Genomic DNA, 6,902 nt, shown 5'->3' on the forward strand with positions numbered 1-6,902 from the left:
AACAGGTAGGTTTTTAAGTTAAAATACAGAACGTTGGTATGTTTGAACATTTTATTTCGGTTGTTCCAATGTGATACATGTACCTTTGTGAACTTATCATTTCTTAGAACGCATGCTGTTACAGCGTGATTACCTGTAAACACCACGTTAATGCAATAAATGCTCAAAATGATGTCCGTCAACTCCAATGCATTTGGCAATACGTGTAACGACATTCCTCTCAACAGCGAGTAGTTCGCCTTCCGTAATGTTTGCAGATGCACTGACAATACGTTGACGCATGTTGTCAGGAGTTGTCGGTGGATCACGACAGCAAATATCCTTCAAATTTCTCCACAGTAAGAAACCTGGGGACATCAGATCCGGTGATCGTGCGGGCCATGGTATGGTGCTTCGACGATCAATCCACCTCTCATGAAATATGCTTTTCAATACCGCTTCGACCGCACGCGACTTATCTGCCGGACATCCATCATGTTGGAAGTACATCGTCATTCTGTCAAGCAGTGAAACATCTTGTTTTAACATCGGTAGAACATTACGTAGGGAATCAGCGTACATTGCACCATTTAGATTGCCATCGATAAAATGGGGGCCAATTATCCTTCCTTCCATAATTCCGCACCATACATTAACCAGCCAAGGCAGCTATCGTGGATTTTCCGTTGCCCAATAGTGCATATTATGCCGGTTTACGTTACCGCTGTTGGTGAATGACGCTTCGCTAAATACACTCCTGGAAATGGAAAAAAGAACACATTGACACCGGTGTGTCATACTTGCTCCGGACACTGCGAGAGGGCTGTACAAGCAATGATCACACGCACGGCACAGCGGACACACCAGGAACCGCGGTGTTGGCCGTCGAATGGCGCTAGCTGCGCAGCATTTGTGCACCGCCGCCGTCAGTGTCAGCCAGTTTGCCGTGGCATACGGAGCTCCATCGCAGTCTTTAACACTGGCAGCATGCCGCGACAGCGTGGACGTGAACCGTATGTGCAGTTGACGGCCTTTGAGCGAGGGCGTATAGTGGGCATGCGGGAGGCCGGGTGGACGTACCGCCGAATTGCTCAACACGTGGGGCGTGAGGTCTCCACAGTACATCGATGTTGTCGCCAGTGGTCGGCGGAAGGTGCACGTGCCCGTCGACCTGGGACCGGACCGCAGCGACGCACGGATGCACGCCAAGACCGTAGGATCCTACGCAGTGCCGTAGGGGACCGCACCGCCACTTCCCAGCAAATTAGGGACACTGTTGCTCCTGGGGTATCGGCGAGGACCATTCGCAACCGTCTCCATGAAGCTGGGCTACGGTCCCGCACACCGTTAGGCCGTCTTCCGCTCACGCCCCAACATCGTGCAGCCCGCCTCCAGTGGTGTCGCGACAGGCGTGAATGGAGGGACGAATGGAGACGTGTCGTCTTCAGCGATGAGAGTCGCTTCTGCCTTGGTGCCAATGATGGTCGTATGCGTGTTTGGCGCCGTGCAGGTGAGCGCCACAATCAGGACTGCATACGACCAAGGCACACAGGGCCAACACCCGGCATCATGGTGTGGGGAGCGATCTCCTACACTGGCCGTACACCACTGGTGATCGTCGAGGGGACACTGAATAGTGCACGGTACATCCAAACCGTCATCGAACCCATCGTTCTACCATTCCTAGACCGGCAAGGGAACTTGCTGTTCCAACAGGACAATGCACGTCCACATGTATCCCGTGCCACCCAACGTGCTCTAGAAGGTGTAAGTCAACTACCCTGGCCAGCAAGATCTCCGGATCTGTCCCCCATTGAGCATGTTTGGGACTGGATGAAGCGTCGTCTCACGCGGTCTGCACGTCCAGCACGAACGCTGGTCCAACTGAGGCGCCAGGTGGAAATGGCATGGCAAGCCGTTCCACAGGACTACATCCAGCATCTCTACGATCGTCTCCATGGGAGAATAGCAGCCTGCATTGCTGCGAAAGGTGGATATACACTGTACTAGTGCCGACATTGTGCATGCTCTGTTGCCTGTGTCTATGTGCCTGTGGTTCTGTCAGTGTGATCATGTGATGTATCTGACCCCAGGAATGTATCAATAAAGTTTCCCCTTCCTGGGACAATGAATTCACGGTGTTCTTATTTCAATTTCCAGGAGTGTAGAACGGGTGCAAGAAATCTGTCATCGTCCCGTAATTTCTTTTGTGCCCAGCGGCAGAAGTGTACACGACGATCAAAGTTGTCGGCATGTAGTTCCTGGTGCATAGAAATGTAGTACGGGTGCATTCGATGTTGATGTAGCATTCTCAACACCGACGTTTCTGAGATTCCCGATTCTCGCGCATATTGTCTGCTACTGATGTATGGATTAGCCACGAGAGCAGCTAAAATACCTACTTGGGCATCATCATTTGTTGCAGGTCGTGGTTGACGTTTCACATGTGGCTGAACACTTTCTGTTTCCTTGAATCGCGTAACCATCCGGCGAACGGTCCGGACACTTGGATGATGTCGTCCAGGATACCGAGCAGCATACATAGCACACGCCCGTTGGGCATTTTGATCACAATAGCCATACATCAACACGATATCGACCTTTTCCGCAATTGGTAAATGGTCCATTTTAACAAGGGTAATGTATCACGAAGCAAATATCGTCCGCTCTGACGGAATGTTACGTGATACCACGTACTTATACGTTTCTGACTATTACAGCGCCATCTGTCACAAAGCGAAAAAAGTGGTCCAACTAAAACATTCATATTTCTTTACGCACTACACAAATATGTAATAAAAAATGGGGGTTCCTATTTTAAAAAACGCAGTTGATACCCGTTTGACCTATGGCTGCGCCATCTGGCGGGCCAACCATAGCGTCACCTGGTTTCCCTCTTCAAGCTAGACGAGTTTCGTTCTTTGTAGTTTTTTCGTTTGATGCTTATTTCGTGAGATATTTGGCCCGGACACTATCAATGGACCACCCTGTATAAACTGAATGGGTTATAGGCACTGACAAAAATAAATTAACGAGTTGTTTTGTGGCAAAGATAATGTTTTGGTACATCGTTGAATGTCTGTGTGAAAGAAAATAAGAAATACGCTCTTCAATTTACGAGGGCTATCCACAGAGTACATTACGTTTTGGAATTAAAAATAAATAAAGTATTGGAATTTTTTTATTATATGCAGATGAAAGTCACACTTAAATACTACTTTTCTACATAGTTGCCATTTAAATTAAGGCACTTATCGTAGCGATGGACGAGCTTGGAAATTCCTTCGTCGTAAAATTCGGCCGCCTGCGCCTTCAACCACGTGGTTACCTCTTCTTTTGGGACGGAAAAGGTGTGACTTTTGTGGATTTCCTGGTAAGAGGCACTACAATAAACTCTCAAAGGTATTGTCAAACTCTGCACAAACTCAGAAGAGCAATACAAAACAAGCGCAGGGGAAAGTTGGCCTCCAAGATCTTGCTGATTCATGACAACGCACGGGCCCACACGGCAAATGCCACTCGTGAAGTTCTCGAATCTTTTAAATGGGAGTTGTTTCCTCATCCGCCGTACAGTCCCGACCTTTCACCGAGCGACTTCCACTTGTTCCCAGCAATGAAGAAGTGGTTGGCTATCTACATCTACATCTACATTGATACTCCGCAAGCCACCCAACGGTGTGTGGCGGAGGGCACTTTACGTGCCACTGTCATTACCTCCCTTTCCTGTTCCAGTCGCGTATGGTTCGCGGGAAGAACGACTGTCTGAAAGCCTCCGTGCGCGCTCTAATCTCTCTAATTTTACATTCGTGATCTCCTCGGGAGGTATAAGTAGGGGGAAGCAATATATTCGATACCTCATCCAGAAACGCACCCTCTCGAAACCTGGCGAGCAAGCTACACCGCGATGCAGAGCGCCTCTCTTGCAGAGTCTGCCACTTGAGTTTATTAAACATCTCCGTAACGCTATCACAGTTACCAAATAACCCTGTGACGAAACGCGCCGCTCTTCTTTGGATCTTCTCTATCTCCTCCGTCAGGCCGATCTGGTACGGATCCCACACTGATGAGCAATACTCAAGTATAGGTCGAACGAGTGTTTTGTAAGCCACCTCCTTTGTGATGGACTACATTTTCTAAGCACTCTCCCAATGAATCTCAACCTGGTACCCGCCTTACCAACAATTAATTTTATATGATCATTCCACTTCAAATCGTTCCGCACGCATACTCCCAGATATTTTACAGAAGTAACTGCTACCAGTGTTTGTTCCGCTATCATCCGGCGTTTTGATGACGACGCACAGCTTCAAGAAGAGGTAACCACATGGTTGAAGGCGCAGGCGGCCGAATTTTACGACGAAGGAATTTCCGAGCTCGTCCATCGCTACGATAAGTGCCTTACTTTAAATGGCAACTATGTAGAAAAGTAGTATTTAAGTGTGGCTTGCATCTGTATATAATAAAAAAAATTCCAATACTTTATTTATTTTTAATTCCAAAACGTAATGTACTTTGTGGATAGTCCTCGTATTAATTCAATTATCTTCACCCTTTTGTTTCGAGAAGTGGTAGTGTACAGATGTACATTTGGATCTGTTTTACAACATTGTTAAAAATATATATTTCAATTGTACATTAAAAGTGTTGTATGAAGTTATTAGAAAAGCAAAATTTGTTCACTCTTATCTGTTCATCATTTCACTTGCAGCCGAGATACTGCATCAAAAGGTTTGGAGCAGACAAGAAGAATTTACGCTATAGCCAGAGAAATGATCCTGCATTGACATTCTTACAATCAAGATTATGTACTGCTTCGAGAATTTCTGTGTAAATTCTAGAACCACTCGGCCTTCCACCATCTAGAACACCCGATATTTTAGTTGTGAGTGGGAGAAAGGAACCCTATTTACTGCGCATCACCTGTCTGTGTGTGTAGGTTTGAAATTTTTCCTGAGACAACTGTATTTGCGCCGATCGAATGGCGCCAACAAGTGTTTGCCGGTCGCGCCATGGAAGCCGTAGTGAAAGAACAAGAAGTGTTTACGTATTCTGTGCTGTTTAATAACTTTGACTATTGTAGTGAAAAAAAAAGAACAGTTGAGATGTTGTTAATTAATGCTTGTCTTGGACTTGGAGAGGATAAGACGTGTATTCAGATTCAGGATGAGAATGGACTTGGTTTTTAAGCCAAATTTCTCTTATGTGTAAATGAGCTTTGCTTCTAAACTTTGGATATGCGAGGAGACTTACTTGACAGTGTTTGTTCATGTGGAGAATGAAATTTGTAAAAATTTGATGTTTAAATATACATCGTTAAGCGAAGCACAAGAAACTGAGTACGTCTGCTTATTTTTATAAGTGCGAAGAGTCTTGAGAAATTTCTGTTCCTAGCAAATATACTTCGGAGAAGAAGAGAAAAGGAAGTTGCAGCAGCAAGCTAACCAGCAAGGAAAGTCGGCTGACAATCTCAAGTAAGTCTTATCGATAAGGAAGTGGGAGTTTATACACATACTTCACTACTTTAAGTAGTCCAAAGCATTAGAATTAAACACAATGGAATTAATGTAAAAACATACATAATATAAATTATGTTTATTGACTTTGAATGTATTGGTATATAATGTCAGTTGATAGTGGCATCAGTTAAAGTTTATCCAGGACTGTGTACATATTCGTAAATTACCTTCAGATTTCTTTCAGCTATTCTTTCTAATAAATTTCTCCAATTATTAATCAACCTCAATTATTAATCAATTTCCATCCCCCCCTCCCCCCATATCACTATTCAATGGTGACCGTTTAAAGGACGGCGCCGAGCGAAATATGAAGAAAAACTTTCATTTGTTAAGATAAAAAATTTTTGAGATTGTGTTTGAAATTATTCATATTATTGTTACAAGGAACTAGTGAAGCTTTCATTGTATTTGTTATATGTCTGTAAGATTGGGAATGACAATAACATTGAAGGAGCAAATTAAAATTAAATTCTGCCTACAAACAAGATGAGCTGGGAATGCTGATTTCAAAAGTAAAGGTAGGAAGCTGCAACACTGTATGCTTATAGGGCTGCGCTTGGTGCCATCTCTCTGACAGTAGGTAATCTGATTTCCTAACAATTACTATTCTTTACGGAAAGTGCATTTCTACAGAAAAGACGAAAATGTGTATAAAGTCATCGATTATGTGTAAGATAAGTCATTCAGATTCTGTAAGCTGTGTCACATAATAAATCTGCATCATTACTGAATAAGGAGCTAAACCTACTACGGCCATTGTTGAAAAGTTATTACAAAATGCAATATGCCAAGATGTTGGGGTCCGAGCTTGGCAACAGTTGAAAGTAAAACGCCAACTCGTGAACTGACCAATTGCAACCTAAATAACGAGGCTGGTGTCCCACTATCTATAAATGATGACACTGGTAATAACACTAACCATGATGTCACTTTCATGACTCTCGATGGATCAATTTCTCAGTTCTCACCGGGAAGCATGTTTCAAATAGTGAGACTGAAGGGCGCGACAGCGAAAATTCCTTTGAGTACTTGCTCACGAAATTGTGAACGCCAGAGCAGGGAACAGTTCGTAAAACAATGTAAATACTAGTGAGAAACATAATTTGACACAACTCATGCAACTAATAATACAACAATTTACAAAACAACAGGAATTTCAGTAAAGTGTAACACAAAAACTTAAGGAAAATATAGGACAACAGTTTACACAGCAAAATGAGGCATTTAACGATTTCAGGTATAGTATTAGTTAACAGTTCAGTGATGTGAGCAAAACTATACGTACTGAATTATCTGACGAACTTCCAGGGAAATTGATTGGTTCAAATGGCTCTGAGCACTATGGGAGTTAACATCTGTGGTCATCAGTCCCCTAGAACTTAGAACTACTTAAACCTAACTAACCTA

This window comes from Schistocerca serialis, chromosome 6 (genome assembly GCF_023864345.2).
Source record: "Schistocerca serialis cubense isolate TAMUIC-IGC-003099 chromosome 6, iqSchSeri2.2, whole genome shotgun sequence".
NCBI lineage: Eukaryota > Metazoa > Arthropoda > Insecta > Orthoptera > Acrididae > Schistocerca > Schistocerca serialis.